The sequence below is a fragment of the Hemicordylus capensis genome, chromosome 4, assembly GCF_027244095.1.
Source record: "Hemicordylus capensis ecotype Gifberg chromosome 4, rHemCap1.1.pri, whole genome shotgun sequence".
Taxonomy (NCBI): Eukaryota; Metazoa; Chordata; class Lepidosauria; order Squamata; family Cordylidae; genus Hemicordylus; species Hemicordylus capensis.
In genome coordinates, this window is record NC_069660.1 from 290,801,140 (window position 1) to 290,823,511 (window position 22,372).

The 22,372-nt window shown below is 43.8% G+C and overlaps 1 pseudogene; it reads right to left on the reverse strand.

Moving 5' to 3' along the window:
• Positions 1–851: 851 nt before the first annotated feature.
• LOC128323232 (lethal(3)malignant brain tumor-like protein 2) overlaps positions 852–22,372 on the reverse strand; it is a 49,211-nt pseudogene continuing 27,690 nt past the window's right edge.

Sequence of the window (22,372 nt, forward strand, 5' to 3'; positions counted from 1 at the left end):
ATATTTTAGAGCAGGAATTCCCAGCTCCAGATGGTTTTGTTTTGTTCTTTAAAAAACATTGTATATCCCGCTCTTCCTCCAAGGAGCCCAGAGCGGTGTACTACATACTTGGGTTTCTCTTCACAACAACCCTTTGAAGTAGGTTAGGCTGAGAGAGAAGTGTCTGGCCCAGAGTCACCCAGCAAGTATCTCCAAGACTCAGAGGCGTAACGGCGGGAAACAGCGCCCAGGGCAAGCTCTGCCCCTGAAATTGCGCCCCCCCGCCCCCCCACATACCTGCGCCCCCCTGGGCTGGCCGGAGTGAGCGCGGCGGTGGCGGGCGGTGGCAGATCGCACGGCAGCGGCGGGAGTGAGCGCAGTGGTGGCAGGCAGTGGCGGGAGTGAGCGCGGCGGGGGGTCGGGGGGCATGCCACTTTTTGGCGCCCCCACGTGACCCACTAGAGTGGCGCCCAGGGCACATGCCCTGCCTGCCCCCCCTATCATTACGTCCCTGCCAAGACTCCAAAAGGTACATGGGCATTTTCTGCATGTGCCAAGGCTTTTTCTCTTGCAGAAGATTCCCTGCATACAATGCCCTCTAGGACTTTATGGTCAAAATGGCAAGATACAGGAACAGGTGACAACACAGCAAAGAGAAAGACAAAGATGATGGGGGAGGGTGTAGGTGTGGCGCCCTTGCAGCACCTTGCCTGCTCCCCAGGGTAGCACATGGTGTCTGTGGTTCTGCAGCTTGGTGCTTATCCATACACAAATTCAACAAACACAAGACAAAAATGCCAAGAGGCACCTCTCCTCACAGAGTGGCAAAGAGCAAAGTTTATTTCAGTTCTTACAGCGCCATTTTTGTAGGTTTATCTTTCAATATGATTTGGTTTTCCAAGCAATTTGGGGGAATGATAATCTTCTATTAAAAACGACAGCTTTGTGATGTACGATTCACATCCCAAACAAGGCAACAGAACAATTCTCAAGGGTTGCTGTGCAGGTCTACTGAAGTTCCTTTGCAACCTTAGGATTTCGTCCACATCCTCATCTTTTAAGCCGCTGAGCAGCACAGAGCTGACTGGAGCTCCCAATTCCATACTTTCATCCTTGAAGCAGCTAATTGGTTCAGGACTCTCTGGGTTTTCCAGTTCTTCATCCTCATCCTTTAAACAGCTGATTGGTACTGGAAGTTGAGGCATTTCCAGTTCCATTGCGAAGTCATCAAGAATTTCTTCTTTCACTTGCACAGGCACAAAATCATGGATTGTTTCTTGATGGGGGAGGGATGCTTCATTTACATAATTAGTACCCATTACAGGATCGGGGATTTGTGGTGCAGGATCTGGGATTTCCATTTCTGGCAGTGTACTCTGGTCCAAACAACTGGAGGCCTCCAACATTCCTTCATCAGGAACTGATTTCAACGAGGCTTCATTGGTTGTGCTCATTTGTTGGTTTTTTTTAGGAGCAGTCACTTTCTTGGCTGCTTGCTTAAGGGAACAGGCTTTAGCAGACAGCTTTTTCCTTTTCTTTCCATAGGGCTGCCACCTCTTCTTTGGCATCTCCTTAGCTAATCCCAGCATGGGCTCTGGTATCACCCTTGGCTGCAGCTGGTAGCCTATCAGTTCACACCAACCAATGGGATAAATATCTGGGGACTCGCAGTCCACCCACTAGTCATATTCACTGTCCCAGCCATCAAAGTGGATTCGGAGGAGTAGATGCACTGCCTGCTTCACTGTGGCTACACAGATAAGTCTGGGCTCCATCAAGTCTACTGCTTCGAACTTGGCACCCACCTTGAAGCCATGGTTTGGGCAATCCATGTTGAACAGATGTTTTTGGTGTGGCTTTGGACTTGGTCTTTTCTAGGTAACTTGCCCAGTTGAAAGTCTTGGCATCATACCCTTTTGGAGGGGTCAGCTCAACATTGTTCTTATTGCAAAAGCAAGCAGGGAAAATGGAATGCAAGGAAGCATGGTAGCAGAACCAATCAGAACCATCATCCAAAGCTGTGCCATCCATGCTGAGCAAAAGGAAGGCATCCAGGAGGACCTTGCAGATGGTAGCCACACAAATGTTGCCCAGATTCAAAGGGTCAATGGCTTCCAGTTTCATGCCTTCTTCAAACCAGCCACCCTCTGGGTAGACAGCACACACCTTCTTAAAGAGATACGGAACAGTATCACAGTAGATCTTGTGGAAAGTAGGGTGGTTTAACATGTTGTTACACTTTTCAGTTTTCTTTATGTTGTGGCCAACCCTTCAAGACCAGCCCATAGAGTGGATGAGAGAACATGTGACACCAGAAGTCATCATCACTGTCCCCATCTTCATAGAGAAGCCTCAGCCAGCCACCGATCACTGTGTCCACTACAGCCATGCGTGTCTGGGAAACGCAGGTCTTGTCCACCACTTCCGCTCTCATACCTCCGTCATCTTTATATGGAAATCCACTGGGATGGTCCTGGCTCCCACAAGCTTTTTCATGAGGTACCCTTTCCCATTTGCATATTTGGAGTGGATGGTTCAGGGTGGCACAAGAAGTTTGCTGTTAATGGCACACCAGCCAATTGGGTGGACATCCATTGTGCCCAAGTTGACCTAGAAGTCATGGCTGGAGTCATTCTCAAAGCCTTCGTAACGTAGTAGCACCTTATATACTGCTATTTTAACAACAGAGGCAATCCAATATACATGACTGGGAAGCACAGCATCACTGTTCACACTTCGATCTTCATTCCTTTCATCACATCATCCCATTCTTCATAAAGGGGCACATGTTTGAAATAGCTGACTGGTGCAGCCCTGCATCTATGATCCTGCAGGTATGCTCCCCAATCAAAGCCTACAACTAGAGCATCCTGGCCGGTTGGCGTTCCATCAGCCAGCTGTCCGGTCCCCTGCGTACAGAGGATTGCTCCAATTTTAGCAGACCAGGCTGCCTTGTGCAAAACTTTGGCTTTCTTTGTAGGTGGCTTGCCCTGCAACCTTGCCAGGATGCTGGCCAGATGTTGCTGGATTGCAACTCCCATCATCCTCAGTGACAATTTATTGTGGCTGGAGATGAAGAGAGTTGTAGTTCAGCAACATCTGGAGGACCACAGGTTGGGAACCCCTGTTGCAGAAGAAATGTATCTGTTTAATTAGAACACTGAAAAGGGGGGGGACCAACAACTCACCTTCCCCCCCCCTTTCTTATTGCTTTTCTGAGGTTAGGGGCACAAGCTTTTGACAAAGTTCCTTACCAAAGGCTTTTGAGTAAACATAGCAGTCATGGGATAAGGGACAGATTCATGTGTGGATCGCTAACTGGTTGAAGGAGAGGAAGGGAGGAATAAATGGACAGTTTCCACAATGGAGGTAGGAAGGAAGTGGGGTTCCCTAGGGGATCTGTACTGGGACCAGTGCTCTGTAACTTGTTCATAAATGATTTAGAAGTTGGGGTAAGCAGCCAAGTGGCCAAATTTGCAGATGACTCTAAACTATTGGGGGTAGTTAAATCCACAAGAGATTGTGAGGCGCTCCAAAAGGATCTCTCCAAACTGTGGGGGTGGGCAACAAAATGTCAAATGCAGTTCAGTGTTAGCAAGTGTAAAGTGATGCATACTGGAGCAAAAAACCGAAAACAAACCAACTTCACATATACGATGGGATCTGAGCTGTCAGTGGCTGACCAGGAGAGAGATCTTGGGGTTTGGTGGACAGCTCATTGAAAGTGTTGACACAATGTGTGACAGCTGTGAAAAAGGACAATTTCATGCTTGGAATCATTAGGAAGGGAATTGAAAATAAAACTGCTAATATTATATTATAATGCGCTTATACAAAACTATGGTGCTGCCACACCTGGAGTAGTGAGTACAATTCTGGTCACCGCATCTAAAGAAGGACATTGTAGAACTGAAAAAGGTGCAGAAGAGGGCAACCAAGATGATCAGGGGCCTAGAGCACCTTCCTTATGAAGCAAGGCTACAACACCTGTGGCTTTTGAGTTTAGAAAAAAACTGACTGAGGGGAGACATGAAAGAGGTGAATAAAATCATGCATGGAGAAAGTTGATAGAGATAGATTTTTCTCCCTCTCGCATAACACCAGAACTAGGGGTTATCTCATGAAACTGATTGCCTGGAAATTTAGGACCGACAAAAGGAAGTGCTTTTTCACACAACACATAATTAATGTATGGAATTCTCTGCCACAAGATGTGGTGACAGCCAACAGCCTGGATGGCTTTAAGAGGGATTTAGACAAATTCATGGTAGACAGGTTTATCAGTGGCTACTAGTCTGAGGGCTATAGGCCACCTCCAGCCTCAGAGGCAGGATGCCTCTAAATACCAAGTGTGAGGGAGTAATAGCAGGAGAGAGGGCATGTCCTCAATTCATGCCTGTGGGCTTTCCAGAGGCAGGTGAGTCACAGGATGCTGCGAAACAGAATGCTGCACTAGATGGGCCTTGGGCCTGATCCAGCAGGGCTGTTCTTATGTTCTTGTGATCAGAGTGAAGTGTAAGAGAGAGGTAGGCAGTATCAGAAAAGCAATCAATAGCTGGACTTGGAATTGAATAGATTTCTTTTCTTTCTTTTTAAAAGAAACCTTACTAAGAGATGAAACTCATCAGGTTTTTGGGGGTTGTCATCAGCAGCACTTCTATAAATGAACAAAAATGATACCCTCAGACCACTGTATAGAGTCACTGGGCTTTTTACAGAAGTTTTGGAGATTTTATATAATACAGGTGAAGAAGTGGCAAGAGGCTGAGCTACCGGTGTTAGAGCAGTGGTCTAATTAAAACTTGGAAGGCTGCCAAGGCCCAGAAATGTACCCCATAGACTCTAATTTAACAGTTACTTTATCACCAAATATAGCTGACATCATACTAATCCCTGCTACTTTGTTTAGCAAGGCCACAATGAAAGGATTTATTACTGTTTAAGTGTCTAAAAATCTGTTCAACACCTCCTAGCCCTGATGCATAAATAGAATACATTTATAAAATGATGTGAAGAAATAAAGGATAAAAACTGCAGGAATTTATTCACCAGAAACTCACATTAAGCCATCATGTTATGAGGCTGTGTTTGCACATCTCTACTGGGCACTTGAAGTTGATTGATCTTAACTCCCAATAATATATGAACATTGTGCCCATATAAATAGTGAAATAACAGAACTGAATAGAGTGGGCTGATCCTAAAAAGCGGTTCAACCAAACCTATGGTTCTTCACTGTCCTGAATTTAAACTGAGAGGTTCTCCCTCTCTCTGCATAAAAAACTTTTATTGTTTATTGTTTTCTTAGCCTATGTTTTAGTTAGTAATGAATAGCAAACTCTTGTTTTTCAGTTAAAGTTACTTCTTGTACAATTACTCATAGAGGATAAGTAATTTCTCTGTAAAACCCTTGATCTGAACCAGCAGGGCTCCTCTTTTTGTTCTTTTGTTCTTTGTAAAACTAAACCTGCCTGAGATCAAAGGCAGCTTAAAATTATCTGTCAGTTTTTTTGGAACTCTGTCCAACATCCAGTCACCATTCACAATATTTGGGTCCTTCCTCTTCTTATTTAAATTGCTAGTTCTTTTCCTTTTCTTATCTTTCCCTTCCTAATTTGCTAAGCAGGAAGACCTTGAAGGTATTTACATTCTTCACCCAAAACCTTGAAACTGGGAAATGGACAAAGGGTGGTCAAACCCTTTCAGCAATGACAAGCAAGTAAATAGAAGTATCTTTTGTGCACACGGACACATGCACAAATTCATTTTTCTGCATATGGAGCATCTGATTCAATCTAAAGAGAAGAGGCTTTTAGCAGTGATATAAGATGACATCTGATGTCTAGCTTATTGACATTTTAGGAAAGAAATGCTGGTTTGCTGGCAGCAAGTGCAGAAGTTTCAAAAGCCTGCCAGTATGTTCGTTCACCCTAAGCTCCTCCTGAAGGCTCATTTGGAAATGTCACTGGTAGAAAGTAAACAGATGAAAGGCTATCCTAATTATAGTTTGGTATCTAGACAATTGTTTGCTGGTGCCATCCAAGTTGCAGAGAGAGTAAATAATCAGCCAATATATATATAAAAGTATCACAGTAAAGAAAGAAAAAGAAAAAGGAATATTTCAATAGATTTTCCCCTATCATGAAATAGTTAAAAATTAATTTTTTTCAAAGTTGCAGTGGATACATTTTATATTCTCAGCCATTCATTTTTCTGTTTTTATAAAACATTCTTCTTTGGGAGAGGGGAACCATATGCTATTTTAAAGGGGAGATGTAATCTAGCAATAAGAGTAATCCCAGATGTACTTTGCTTGCACATCTACACAGAAGACTTGAGAATAGCCTCTGTCCTTTAAATAGTTATCACAGCTGTCACTCTGTAGCCTAACCTTCCTCAAGCACCATATTGTTTTTTCATTGGAAGTAGCTGGTTATTGGGTACATATTGCACAAGGAATTCTATAACATAAAGCACAACTTCTAATTCCTATCTGAGATACTTCCCCCAGAAAACTGTTGGAAGAGAGAACATCTTTAGAAACAGCAAAAACGGTGATGAAGTCAGTGAATATGAGCATGTCCTATCCAATGTATACAAGTGTAAACAAAATCCAGTCTTCTGGAGGAATATGAGTCAGTTCAATCCCTGAAACCAAGCAGGTCTGACCCTGTGCCTAAATGAGAAACCACACATAACTCTAAGCTCCATGGGTATACCCATGTAGTGCACATAGGAACACAGGAAGTTGCCTTATACCAAGTCAGACTTTTGGTCCATCTAGTTCAATATTGTCTACACTAATTCTAGTTGGGGATGATGGGAGTTGTAGTTCAGCAACATCTGGAGTAACACAGGTTGGGAACCCCTGGTCTGCACTGACTGGCAGAGGCTCTCCAAGATTTCAGGCCGGAGTCTTTCCCAACCCTATCTGGAGATGCCAGAAATTTAAACCTGGGATGGCCCCATCCCATATTAGAACAAGTTGTTCTAGTAAGAACTAATCTGCCTACTTTCCTTTCACTTTCCCTACAACTAGACTACATTTTGTCCAAATCAGTTAGGCGGTTCACAAATTAGCCCACTTGCACCTCAAACGTTCATGTGTCTGCCTTCTTGAATTTGGGGTGGATAACATCTTCACAAACTATGTGTTTGAGGTGTCCCTATGTGTCCTACAATTGTACCAAATTTGGTTCAAATTGTTTCCCACTTGCACCTCAAATGTTCATGTGTCCACTGTCTTGAATCAGGGTGGATGACATCTTTACAAACTATGCCATTGAGGTTTCCCTTTGTGTCCCCACAGCTGTACCCAATTTAGTTCATCTTGGTCCAGGCATAGCGAAGTTGAGGTACACACACATGCGCACACACACAATGTAGGGTGATTGCCTTCTGGCTAATAAAACTGCCTAAAGAGTGCATAACACTTTACCCTGTCTTGACAAAACATGTAAGAATGTGAAAGTGTGGCATATTACATCTGCACTGTCACACCTGCAAAAGAGATACTTTGGATTTTACTGCAAAAGAAACTTGGAAATGCAAGAAAGGAATATCTTTCTATGTGTTTTTTCTCCCCAGCTATAACATAGGACTGGACTTCATTCTGAGCACAATCCAGCTCTTGAACAACAGATGCAATGGATACTAATTTACTTGATGGAAAAACAACTGCAAAATGAGATCAATATTAAAAGTCATTAAAGTGCTTAGCAGGATGTTGCAAATGACTTCAAGATGCCTAAGAATGCTATAACTATGCAATTCCAGTAGTCCAGGAGCAGGATTTTTCCATGTCCTATGAAAACACTGAGCCTTTTCTAACGAGCAGTGAGAAAGGGCAAGAGGGTTAGCAGAGAGGAAACCCTAAAGAGCTTACCTCCCCAAAGACAATCGGCAGTGTACTTTTCGACAGGCGGATCACCCATCCAGAAAGCTCAGAGGGCCAGGGTGCCGGGATGCGTCACCCCGTCCCCTGGAGCTCCAATAAAGAACCATGCGAGTGTTTGGTGCATTATGGAGATCTCACCTCACCTCTCTGAAGCTGTCCGGGATCTGGCAGACGAACACAAAAACAGGATTAGGAGAGCGCTCTCTCTCCTAAGCTCGTTTTGGAGGGTGGCTGCCTAGGTGGGTTTGCCACCGAGGCGCCACTGGGATAGGGCCCTATCCCACCACATACACACGTGCACCAAAAACCAGGCTGGGCTTCTTTAGCTCAGTTTTTGGTGTGCATGTGTATAACTTCATTGTTTCCCCTGATTGTGAACTGTCCCACAAAGTTGTTAACCACTAGCTCTATTGTGCAAAATCTTTGGACAATTAATGAGCATAATATGCAGCCTGATCCTTTGTGCTTACCTCAAGAGTCAATCCTGACTCCAGTAGCAGCCTGTACTCTGGAGGGGTAGAAAATGAGCCCCAGCTGCTTGGGTACCAGCAGCCACTCTCTCACTGCCTCATTGTCCCTCCCTGGCTGTAATTGAGCCACGAGTAGGTCATTCACTTAGTAGGGGAGGGAAATCCCCAATGCCAGTCATATATCCAGTCAGGGATTTCCCTCCCCTACCCCATCCAGTAGAATATGACCAGCCCATATGGCTCAATTATAGCTTAGGTGGGCCCAGAAGACAGTGAAAGAGCAGCAGCTCTTAGTAGCCAAGCAGCTAGGGTTCATTTCCCTCCTCTCCAGCTTGTTAGCATAGGTGGCTACTGGGCTTGCGATTGTGTGTTCTGCTTGCAAAATGTAGAGTTCCTAAAAACATCTAGAGCACTGGTTTTCAAAAGATATTCCAGAGAATCTTGGGGTTCTTTGAAAGCATTTCAAGACACATCTCAGAGTCTTGAGTGATCTGGAATGATCAGCAATGGTGGATAAGCTTTCCCAGAAGACAGTTGCCCATTTCTACCAGTCTCCTGTAACTACAGGGGAGTATTGGGTATTTTCTATACCCTTCAAACTCGCATCGGATGATGTCTATCCAGTACCCTAAAATATACCACCAAATAGTCAAATACACTGGGTTTTCTCAGTAAATGAAACAATGATGGATTCCTTGAAGCAGATGACTCAAAAATCCCTGCTTCAGATCCTTAGAATGTGTGGCACATTGCTTGGAGAAGATGTGCATGGGGAAATTGTGCAATACATCAGTATGCCTGACTCCATTGACATTTCTGATGGTTCTACCTCTGCTTCTCCTCACATCCTGCAGCAAAGGTCTCTACTTTGATTTATAGGATCTCCACTGCTTTAAGCAATCCATGGTTATTTATTATATGCATTATTTTACCCGCTTGTGCTGCAGAAAATAAATATGTCTGAAGCCCTGTAGTTCTGTCATGCTAGAGGTTATTTGTTACGTGGACATCTCTATTTGGTTGTACTTTTACTTGTGATGTGTCTGTTTCAAGGATAGTATATGATATAATGCTTTCAGGACTATATTGTACTCATATTGATTCTGGCAACCTTCATTCTGTTATGCATTTTTTTTTTAAAGCCTATTCAAAAATCATACATTAGCTTGGATTAAAAATAGTAAGCAATAGTTAGAACAATTTACTTCTAACAAGCCTTCATAATACCTTATTGTTGCAGCTGTTAGTCTGCTTCTATGCTCAGTATTGATTTGCTTTTCCAGATGATTCTGCCTTCTGTGTTTTATTATAAATAATGTATTGATGACTCACTGATGTATGACGCCAGGATGCATTTAAGATATATTTAGAATACAGACATTTCTTTTTTAACAATATTGGTGTTGCAGTTTCTAGCTGCAGTGACTAAATGATGGATGGAAATGATTATCCATGGGCCTGTTTTCTGTGGTCCACATAAACATATTATAGAATGGGCCAATGGGAACAAGAGCTAGAAATGTAGGAAGCTGCCTTATACTGAATCAGTCCGATGGTCCATCTAGCTCAGTATTGTCTACATTGATTGGATATGATCTTCCAAGGTTTGAGACAGAAGTCTTTCCCAGCCCTATCTAGAGATGCCAGGGATTAAACCTGGAACTTTCTTCAGTCAAAGCAGATGCTTTATCACTGAGCTATGGCCTCATCCACTTACACATTTTTGCTAAACTTTTCAGCTGTAAATCAAGAAGACTAGCTTTGAGAATTGACATTGTCAGACACTTGCTGAAACCTGACACCCCAGCAGGGATCTACTGCTGATTCTGGAGCTAGAGCTATGAACCCTCCAGGATTTGTCTGGGATTTCCAGGAATTGGTATCAATCTCCAAGTAACTATTGAAAGCAAACCTGGATATTTTAATGGCTTGATACATTAAGTATATAAATACTTGTACGCGTAGTAGGGGTGTGCATTTCGGGTGATTCGGCTCGGACCCGAACCGAATCACCCCTGTTCTGTTTTGTGCCCGAATCTGGGTCACCCGAATCACCCTTGATTCGGTTCGGATTTGGATTTAAAAAAAAACTTCTGAGGTGTGAATTCTCATTCTATCATAGCAAATGAGATTTTTTTCAATTAAACAACTCTCATGACCCCACTTTCACTTTTTCACACTTTCCTTTACTATGAATAATATGAGGAAGTAATCAATTTAGCACACTTCACCTTATGAAGACAAACCTCATAAAAATAAATTCACCAAAATTCACCCCCTGCCCAATCACTCTTAAATTGGGGATGGGTGCTAGCCTCCACCCATTAGACACTATCTACCAGCCCACCCCACTCCTTTGGGGCAGATCCACTTTCTGCCCCCAATCTGCCCCAAAGACACCCAAACTTCAAAAATTCTCAAAAAATCAGCCCTCTGCCCAATCCCCCTGAAATTGGGGTGGTAGCCTCCACCCATTAGGCACTACCACCCCACCCCACTCTTTTGGGGCAGATCCACTTTATGCCCCCAAACTGCCCCAAAGTCACTAAAACTTCAAAAATTCTCAAAAAATCACCCCTTTGTCCAAACCCCCTGAAATTGGGGTGGTAGCCTCCACCCATTAGGTACTACCACCCCACCCCACTATTCTGCCCCAGGCCCCACTTTCTGCCCCAATATGCCCCAATCTGCCCCAAAGACATGAAAATTTCAGAAATTTACCAAAAATCAGCCCTTTGCCCAATCCCCCTGAAATTGGGGTGGTAGCCTGCACCCATTAGGCACTACCACCCCACCCCACTCCTTTTGCCCAGATCCCATGCTATGCCCCCGAACTGCCCCAAAGTCACTAAAACTTTAAAAAATCGCCAAAAATCAGCCATGAACCGAATCACCCGAATTTTTCAGGTCCGAAATTCGGGTGATTCGGCTCGTGCCTGAAAAATATCGGGGGACATCAGGGGTGATTCGGTTCGGCCCCGAATCACCCGAAATTGTTCATTTCGGGCACAGATCGTTCTGTGCCCGAAATTTTTTGCACATCCCTAACGCGTAGTACTGTGTAAATAGTGTTTCTTGATACAGTGAAAAATGTGGACAAAATCTGAAAGACATCTGCAGGAATCACTTCAGTCAAAGTTGGCAACCCTAACCCTTGATCTCATGTTGCTTATCCTTGCTGTTTCTGCCTGTTCACTTGCCCTCTCCAAGTGAGCAAGCAGTGACAGGAGCAACAAGAAGTAGCAGCAGATTAGGGGCTCCGGGGTAGTGGAGCTTTGTTGGGGTGTCAGTCTCAGCGGGTCCCCAGTGATGCCAGTAGGCAAATACCTGATGATGTTCACCTTGTTCTTTCTTTCTGAATGGTGTTATGGATTAGGCCAAGAGGGAGAGGGCAGGTGAATAGCCCCACTAAAGGCATCTAACCCAAGAGTCTTCCTAAGCCCTTGAATACACTTCACCAAGAATGGTCAGTAGATAATTTGTTCTAAGCCTAGCCGGGTTCCCGCCCATCCACCCACCCCACATTAAGGCAAGAATTGAAGTAAGGAACAGACCTTGGACAGCTACAAGGGCAAGGGGTCAGGACCTTGGCTAGCTCCAAGTAGAGAAAGCAACAGAGCTGAGTTTAGCAACACAGAAGGAAGGTAAATTCAGCAGCTGCTTAGAGCAAATTGCCAGATTTAATGACCCTTGCCCAGGCAAAGTGAATTGACTCCAGCCCTTCCCAAGGAAAGGCTCTGTTGCTTAAAGTGGCCTTGCCTGATTTTCTAAGAGCCAGCTCCAGCAATACTTGGGAATCTTTACTATGACTGGCAGGTCCTCAGGGTATTCCTCTGAGTCAGAGGATGAAGGCAGGGCTGTGTCCTTGCATCATGATGGAGGACAGATCTATCAGTAGCTACTAGTCTTGATAGCTATAGGCTAGGATGTCTCTGAATACAAGTTGCAGGCGAGCAACAACAGGAGAGAAGGCATACCTTCATTTCTTGCCTGTGGACTTCCAGAGGTATCTGATGGGCCACTCTGGGAAACAGGATGCTAGACTAGATAGGCCTTGGACCTGACCCAGTAAGGCTGTTCTTGTGCTGGCTCAGGTTCTCCCCATTCTGCTGGTGTGGGGGTCCCAGTAACATGGGGGTCACCCAGGATCTGGGTCATCTGATCTTCCCATCCTGTCTCATTTCCTGAACTCATCCCCCAACTGGGGGAGGAGTCCTAGATCCAGAGTCTTGGCAATAGACCAGTAAGTAGGAATTGCTAAATTTAGGCATTAGTGAAATAAGAGCTTAATTGCTGACATTCAGTAATTGATATTAAAATCAGAGTTGAACCGTTCATAATTGTTGGGCAGTGTTGAAGAGTTTATATTGTGTCCTCTTTCTTGTCTATGTCTTGCAACATAGAAATTAACATCCAAACCTTACTCACATTCAAATTGTAAGCATGGGAGGTGGATGATAGCTATTGGAACCTCAGCGATACAAATAAGTTTTTATTTATAAGGTGAGCTTAACTGTTTGCATATTCCAGACACAGAGCTTACTTATTTTGCCTATTAGTTTTCTTTTTAAAAGCACATTTAGAAAACAATTCTTAAGCTCCCTGTGGAACTGCAAAGTGAAATTTAAGTCTTGTATAGATGCTAAAATTTTACAGGCATGGAAAAATATGTAGCTGCTGTTATGCGACATGCACACATATTAGTTGAGCAGTGAATATAAAAGCACATCCAAATGTTTTTGTAATTTTTTTGCTATTTTGTTTTTGCAATATAGATTCAAGCCTTATTCTGGAATAAAGATAGTTCTACTTGGCTAGATCTGTGGCTGGCTCAGAAGATGGGGAAATAGGGCATTTGCTCTGGCAAAGGGCTTATTTCCCAACAGCATTGCCAGACTGCTGTTCTTATTATGGAAACCTTTTAGTTTTCATATGAGAACAGAGGAAAATCTTGGGACAAAACCTTGCTTTTGTAGATTTTCCAGGAACAGTTTGGGTTATTATCACCTTGGGTAACTCTATTCTATTTCCAGCTTCCAACCAGATATATAAATGGCCCATCTTTGCTCACTGGCCTTAGCTACTTATATCAGCAATGGGAGTTAATGGATGCACCAAGTGCCTGTTAAAATCAGGTCCAAGAATACCAGGGGGAAGTCATATCTGTGACTATCAATAATGCATAACCCTCAGCATGCTCATTGGGCAACTATGCATTTCAACAAAGATTTCAGTGTTGTTATACTGTAAACTATCCAGCCTTGGGACAGTCCCGAGAGATTAAAAGAGAAGGGTAATTTTTGGCATTGAAATGGCAAGTTAATTTTGGAAACAGTTTTGCTTTTTCCAACATCCCAATCTTTCCCCCAGTTTTGCTAAATAAAAATGTATAACCTAGGATTAAAATGAGGCATCTGCATATAAATCATATGTATACCAAATACACACTTGCACCTCATTTCATTTGCAGATACTGTGTTGATATTGCAAATAACTGGGACTTCCTAGGCTATGTACACTGTATGTACACATAGGAAGAACATCTTATGTGCAATCATCAGAAACAGTGACTTTATCCATAAGCTGCAGAAGTGTTTTCTGTGTAGGATAGATACTTTATTTATGGCCGATGGCCAAAGCAATTTTCTGTGTAGGAATTTTAGAGCACCGATTTAGCTGTATAGGATGGTTTGTGTGGTGTATCAGTGTTCTGCCCCAAGAGGCCTCAGTATGGGAGGGGAGGAAGTTCATCCAACAGCTTGAGACCTCTTTTTGCCTGTTAAACTGTTTTCTTAGTTGGCCCCTCTCCAAGGAGCATGGCCCCTCTCCAAGGAGCATGGTCTCTCATGCATCCTTGGTCTCCTTTCCTGTTGCCTTACAATACCTTCCCTCCAGGGATGTAGGGTCCATTGGACAAGGGGGTGCATTTGCACCCAAGACTAGAGGGTCAAGGGGCCCCACAAGCCTCTACAGCTCCATAGCTAGGGTGTGACATTGTCCACCAAACATTTCTCCCCCGCCCTCCAGCTGCGTGACTCCCAATCACAGCCAGTGAGCTCTTTTTCTTTTTTTCAGGCAGGACGACAGCTGCTGAGAAAGGAAAGGGTTAAACCAGCCCAGGGATTGGTCCTCCTTCCTTGAGTGTGTGTGTGTGTGTGTGTGCATAGCAAGGTTGGAGTGGGCCCAGAGACAAGAATTTAAAATGGCCCCCCCTTCACTGAATCTCAGCTCATGAAGTAAAGAAATCTACAATAGAACATCATCCTAAATTATTTTTTAAGGTTTTGTAAATTGTGGATGATGCAAGTTATTTAATGGTACTAGAGGAGGACATGCTGTTCTCCATATATCATGGCATCTAAATATCCTTTCCAAGGCCTTCATTGCGACCCTACCAAGTGCTCGTCTGCAGCATATTTCTTGACTGCTGGATCCTTTCCTGTTGATGATTGATCCTAAAAGGCAGAAGCTATCCACCACTTCAATGTCTTCATTATCAGTTCTGAGGCTGGTTGCTCTGCCCATTGTCATTAGTTTAGTCATCTTTACATTTAGTTGTAGTCCCATTTTTTCACTCTGCTCCATGACTTTCTGTACTAGAGCTTGCAGATCATCCGCATTCTCAGCTGTCAGAGTGGTCATCAGCGTAGTGCAAGTTATTGATGGAGAGCTGGTCTTGTGGAGAGGAGAGGTCTTGTGGTAGCATGACTTGTCCCCTTAGCTAAGCAGGGTCAGCCCTGGTTGCGCCTGGGATACTAGAAGTGTGAGCACTATAAGATATTCCCCTCCAGAGATGGAGCTGCTCTGGGAAGAGCAGAAGGTTCCAAGTTCCTTCCCTAGGATCTCCAAGACAGGGCTGAGAGAGATTCCTGCCTGCAACCATGGAGAAGCCGCTGCCAGTCTGTGAAAACAATACTGAGCTAGATAGACCAATGGTCTGACAGTATGTGGCAGCTTCATATTGACTCACTATATGGCAGCTTCATATTGTCATGGACAGACCACTACCTGGTTAAGGTTGGTCTCACAGCTGCAATCCACCCCTGCTGGGGTGGTGGACCTATTAGGATGGTCTGTCCGAAAAGGCTGCTGGACCCAGTGAGATTTCAACAGGCCTTGGAGGATTTTGACGTTGGTGTGGCCGGTGATTCTGTCAATGCTCTGGTGGGAGCCTGGAACAGGGAATTCAACAGGGCAGTAGATATGATTGCTCCTAAGCGTCCCTTCTGTCCTGCTTCAAAAATGGCCCCTTGGTATACTGAGGAGTTGCGGGGGCTGAAGCGGTTGGGTAGGCGACTAGAGCGCAAGTGGAGGAGAACTCGGTTCGAATCTGACAGGATACAGCATGTGACCCATCTGAAGACTTATGCGGTCACAGTGCGTGTGGCAAAAAAGAGTTTTTGGTCTGCATGCATTGCGGCTGCAGGTTCGCGCTCAGCAGAGCTATCCCGGGTTGTGAGGAGCTTGATTTCTTCTCCTTCTACCTCAAATCAGTCCCCAGGGTCGTTCTGCTGTGATTCCTTTAATGGGTTTTTTGCAAACAAGATCTCCTGTATTCAGGCCAACTTGGACTCCACTATTTTTGCAGGGTCTATGGAGGAGGTGTCCAGCAATCCCTCTTGCAGTATTAGACTGGATCATTTTCAATCTGTGACTCCTGAGGATATGGACAAGCTGCTTCGGGTGGTGCAGCCTACCACCTATTCTCTGGATCCTTGCCCGACTTGGCTGCTTCTCTCTAGCAGGGAAATTGTTGGAGATGGTCTAGTTAATATCATAAATGCATCGTTGAGGGAGGGTAGAGTGCCCCCTTGTTTGAGGGAGGCATTGATTAGACCACTCCTAAAGAAGCCTTCTCTGGACCCCTTAGCGATAGACAGTTAGAGGCCAATCTCCAATCTCCCTTGGTTGGGCAAGGTGATTGAGAGGGTGGTGGCCGACCAACTCCAGGCGGCCTTGGAGGAAACTGATTATCTAGACCCATTTCAGACTGGCTTTAGGACTGGCTATGGGGTTGAGACAGCCTTGGTCGGCCTGATGGATGACCTTTACTGGGGAATCGACAGAGGCAATGTGACTCTGCTGGTTCTTCTGGATCTCTCAGCGGTGTTCGATACCATCGACCATGGTAACCTTCTGGATCGCCTGGGGGAGTTGAGGATAGGGGGCACTACTTTGCAGTGGTTCCGCTCCTATCTCTCGGGTAGATTCCAGATGGTAGAGCTTGGTGACAGTTGCTCCTCAAAATGGGAGCTGTTATATGGAGTCCCCCAGGGCTTCATTCTGTCACCAATGCCTTTTAATATCTATGTGAAACCGCTGAGTCATCAGGAGATTTGGTGCTGGGTGTTATCAGTATGCTGATGACACCCAAATCGACTTCTCCTTTTCATCTTCAGAAAATGGCACTCATTCCTTAAATGCCTGCCTACAGGCAGTAATGGGTTGGATGAGGCAGAACAAATGGAAGCTGAATCCAAGCAAGGCAGAAGTGCTCATTGTGGGAACTCAGAATCTGAGGGGTGAGTTAGATCTTCCTGTGCTGGATGGGGTTACACTCCCCCAAAAGGAGCAGGTGCGCAGCTTGGGAGTACTCCTGGACCCAGGCCTCACCCTGGTATCTCAGGTGGAGGCCATGGCCAACAGTGCTTTCTATCAGCTTCGGCTGATTTGACAGCTGCGCCCATTCCTTGAAGAGGATGACCTCAAAACAGTGGTGCATCAGCTGGTAACCTCCCGGCTTGACTACTGCAATGCGCTGTACGTGGGGCTGCCTTTGTACATAGTCCAGAAACTAGTTAGTTCAGAATGCAGCAGCCAGATTGGTCTCTGGGGCAACCCAGAGAGACCATATCATGCCTGTTTTGAAACAGTTACATTGGCTGCCGATATGTTTCTGGGCAAAATACAAAGTGCTGGTTATTACCTTTAAAGCCCTGAACGGCTTAGGCCCCGAGTTATCTAAGAGAGCGCCTTGTTCTACATGATTCCCACTGCATGTTAAGGTCATCTGAGGAGGTCTGTCTCCAGTTGCCACCAGTTTGTCTGGTGGCAACACAGAGGCAGGCCTTTTCTGTAGCTGCTCCTGGGCTGTGGAATGCACTCCCAGCAGAAATTCATAATTTGAGATCATTGATGTCCTTCAGGAAAGCCCTTAAAACCTATCTGTTTGGCCTGGCCTTCCAGGGTTTTAAATGATTAACTGTTTTACATTGTTTTAAATTGTTGCCCTGATCTCCAGGGTTTTTAGCTGCTTCATTGGTTTTATTGTGTTTTAATAGTTTGATTTTAATTTTTAATTTGTTTTAATTGTTTTTATCATGTTGTAAACGGCCCCGAGCCATTTTGGAAGGGTGGTATACTAAATAAATAAATAAATAAGTCCTTATGTTCTTCTAATACAGCTTCTCTCAGTATATATTCAGCATATAAATTGAATAAATTCGGAGGAAGTATACATCCTTGTCTTACTCCTTTGCTGATTTGGAACCAATCTGTTTCACCATGTTCCATCTGGACTGTGGTTTCCTGTCCTGTGTATGTGTTTCTCATGAGAACAATGAGTTGTTCCAGGACACCCATTTTCTACAACTTGACATGGTTGATGCAATTGAAAGCTTTTCTGTAGTCAATAAAGCACATATTGACTTCTTTTTGGTATTTTTTGGCTCTCCCAATTATCCAACGTGAATCAGCAATGATGTCCCTTGTTCCTCGGCCTTTTCTGAAACCAGCTTGAACATACGGCATTTCTCTTTCTGCGTATGGCTCTAATCTGTGTTGGATGATCTTGAATGAGCATTATTTTGCTAGCATGTGAAATTAAGGATATTGTGCAATGGTTTGCACAGTCTGTTAAGTCTCCTTTCCTTGGTATGGGTATGTAGACTGACCTCTTCCAATCTGCTGGTCATTGTGTTGTTCTCCAAATTTGCTGGCATAGTTTGGTTAGAGCCTTGACTGATTCTTCTTCTGTTGCTTGCCATATTTCTATAGCTATTCCATCAATTCCTGTAGCCTTCCGACTTGGTAATGACCAGAGTGCTGATCTAACTTCATCTTCCCATACTAGAGGTTCTTCCAAGTAGGGAATAGCTACTTGCAGAACTAAGTGAGGAAATTAGTCACTACAAAAAGTATTTAAAGCTTTAAAAATAATAAGAGGGAAGAAAATGCTCTAACAACATACATCTTTTTCTGTTTTCCCCTGCCTTTTGGTTTACTAAGTGCTGGTTGTTGGGCTCGAAGTCTGCTTGTAGCCTTAACCTGGTGTGTGTGTGGTGGGGGAGGGAGCAAGAGCATGCACAAATGGGAAAATAGTGATAGGAACATTGCTAAGGGTTGTATGCATGCATATATCAGGTCACAGTAGTAGGCAAATGTTAAAAATGTTTCTGAGCTAGGGAGATATGTTTGCACAAGTATGTGTGTGAAAGTGTTTGCATATATGAAGAGAGTGTAAAGTTATATGCACAGAAGGGAAAGAAAGGGCATGCTAAGGAGCTTGTTTTCATCATGTGCTTACAGTTATTCTGCAAAAAATATATGGGGGAGGGGGGAAACAAAGAAGATGGGGAACAAGGGGGCCCATCTTCACTTATTGTCCCTAGGCCCACTACAGCCTTGCTACGTCCCTGCTTCATGGTCTTGCCAAAATGAGAGCAGGGATAACTCTTGAAAGAGCTGCTGTAGAGATTAATCATCTGGTTTCTTCTTCATTGCTCTAACAACATGACTCATCCACCCTGGCATGTACTGATGCCTTGATGTGTCTTCTGATTCTGCCGGCTCTGTGTTGTGTGCAGACCAAGTGGGGAAATCAGGCTCTTATGATGGCAGCATATGTTGGGGTGAGTTAACCAGGACCCCACTTTGAATTGTGGTAGGAGGTACCATTGGAGACTTAGCTTGAATAAATATTTGGGAGCCAATACAACTTTAAAATTGAGGCATGACTGATAGTATGCTTTGGGGGCTGCTTGGTAGTTTTGAGATTGCCATTTCTAATGTTCACATAATGGAGTTTGCTCATCTCCGTTTTGGAACACAGAATGACGCTTTGTTATAAGTTCACCAACTCTTTTAACTGGCTCTGCTCTTGTGCTTTTAACAGTAGGTGTATGTTCAGAAAGTGCAACAATGTAATGACATGTTTATTAAACTCAGCCAGGACCTGCATTGCTTTGTGCTGAAAATATTCAAGGATGCCATTCTTGTACAAATGTATCTGGACAATCCTAGCTAAACTTAGGCCTGGTCTACACATATAGAAGAATGAATTGGTAGGATACTAAAGTGGTAGAATGGAACATACCACTTTGGACTTTAGGTGAGGGTGTATTTTAAAAATTCCTCTATGTAAAAAAATAAATAAAAAATGTCTGCACATGTAAACCAAAAACTAGCACCAAAAAAGATCTTCTAGCCTAGCAAATTCCTTGTGTTTTCTACATGCCATGTACTTAAAAAAAATTCTTTTGCAGAGGAAGTCATTAAAAAATGGTATCCTTCCCACATGCAGTCTGAACCCGTACAGTCAGTTCTACCACCTCATTCTGCTGCAGGTGTAGAGCAGGCCTTACTTACTTACTACAGAAGCAATATAATCAGACAAATTTGTAGGATGAAGGATTTTAATTGTAATTGATTGGAAAATTATATTTCAGAGTTATGTTCAGCTGTATACATTGTTTGCTCTTTTGTAATGATGCTACTCATAGTTTGTCTTGCATTTTATAATGAGGGATTTTAGCAGATGAAGCTTTTTCCAATCATTTAAGTCCATACCAAGAGCAGGGAAAGCATCACCTGCTTAATAGCAAGTCAAGCTGCTATTAGGTACAGGGCCAGTAAAAAAAGAAGAAGGTAACCCTCCTTTGGTGTATGGGTCTCTGAGAACCCTGTCACAGTCATTTTAGGGAAATTGCATTTTCACTTGTCTGTGCTTTCAACTGCATTTTCCCTCTTCTTGCTTCTCTGTGTTATCTCATATGGTATTATTGTCCTGCTTGTTCTCTTCTCCTATGTATGCTTTTGTGCCTTCTACCATCCTGTTTCCTGTGCCTGAAACAGCCTCCTCCTCTCAATCTGTGAAAGTTTCTCTTTCTGTGCCTTCAAATACCCCCTCAAACGCCACTCTTTTTGCAAAGTCTTTTCAGAACCACTATAGCCTCACATTTATTTATTTGATTGATTGATTGATTGATTGATTGATTTACATACCACCCCTCCAAAATGGCTCAGGGAAATAAATAAAATAAAAACAAATAAAAACAAAATCAATTAACAGTTAAAATCAAAACTAAATCAGTTAAACAATTAAAATCATTTAAACATCAAAAACATTAACATTAAAATCATTTAAAACCAGCATTAAAAATCTAAACTATGAATCTAATTAAAAGCCTGGGTGAGTAAATGTGTCTTCAGCACCTTTTAAAAAGTTGCAAGGATAGGGAGGCTCTTATTTCAGCAGGGAGCGCATTCCAAAGTCCAGGGGCAGCAACAAAGAAGGCCCATTCCCGAGTAGGCGCCAAACTAGTTGGCGGCAACTGCAGGTGAACCTCTCTAGAAGATCTCAACAGGCGGTGGGGTTCATGGTGAAGAAGACGTTCTCTTAAATACTACTATCAATAAACTGTTCTTTATCTTGAGTCACGCTGTGATGCCATTGACATTTCAAAGGGATTTTTTTCTGGCAATTAAAAATAAATAAATCTGAAAACCCATCTTTTCAACCAAGCTTTCTCAGCCTTTTAAAATGTGTTGGTTTTTAATTTTGTGATTGATTTTAAATTGTTGAATTGTTTCAACTTTTTATATGTGTTTTAATTGTTTTATGTTAACCGCCCAGAGACAAAAGTTTGGGCAGTATATGAATGTGTGTGTGAGAGAGAGAGAGAGAGAGAGAGAGAGAGAGAGAGAGAGAGAAAGCAAGGAAAATGTGCCCTTCCTTACAGCTTGGCTCCAAAGAACCATGTGTGGGTGGAAAGACTATCTAAGTGCTGTCCTGCAAGCTCATATGCAAGTGTTGGCTAAAGACTTTTCACAGTGGAGTACCACAATCTATTGGTGGGGTTACATTATAGTTCAAAGGGCATAGTGAAGTTATTCACACAATCAAAAATTGTGTTCTACCCAGGTTTGGGACTTGTGTGTGCTTGCAAGTTTTGGTTGCGTGGAAGCAAGGTAAGAGAAAAACCTGTGTAGAAGTCATTGAAGCTCTTCTCATGATTGGTGAGAAGAGCTTCTTCCAAGTCTGCAGGGAGAGCAGGCTTAGCCCACTCTCCCCACAGATGATCAAAAGGCAGCCCCGGGTGGCCGGATCGGCTGCCCACACAACTGCTGGCTCCATCACGGAGCTGGCAGGGGCTTTGGGGATTGGGGGCCATGTGGCCCCCGGAAACTCCAGGATGCCCTGTGCGAGTGTGTGGGGCATCTTAGAGAGACCCCCGAGCCCGTGAGGATGCTTGCAGCCTCCCTGTCAGTGGTCTACTTGTGTGTCGCTTTGCTCCACGGCAACACACAAGCAAAAAAAGAGGTTAATGGAGCGCTTGCTCCGTTAACCTCATTTAAGGGGAGGGTGTTTTAGGTGGGCTAGCCACCATGGGAGCACCGGGCTTGTCTGCAAGCCCAGTGGTTCCCACGATCCCTAGAAAGTTGGCTAAACTCCTTTAGCATGCTTTCCAAGAATCGTGGGAATAGCCTCGATGTGTGGAAGCAAGGTAGGAGGAAAACCTGGGTAGCTTTTCCTCTTACCTTGCTTGCACACAATCCCTTCTATCCAGGTTTTTCTCTTATGTTGCTTCCACACAACCAAAAATTGGGAGTGCACACAGCTCCCAAACCCCAGGTAGAAAACAGTTTTTGGACTGTGTGAATTACCTCAGTGAATAACGAACATGTGGACTGTAGCATATAGACTCTAGTGATCCATGAAGAAGTATTGAGAAAAAGCGTGTGCAAAGTCTTGAGAAAGAGCCTGTGTAAACAGATGAACTTTGAATTTGGAGTTACTTCTCATCCA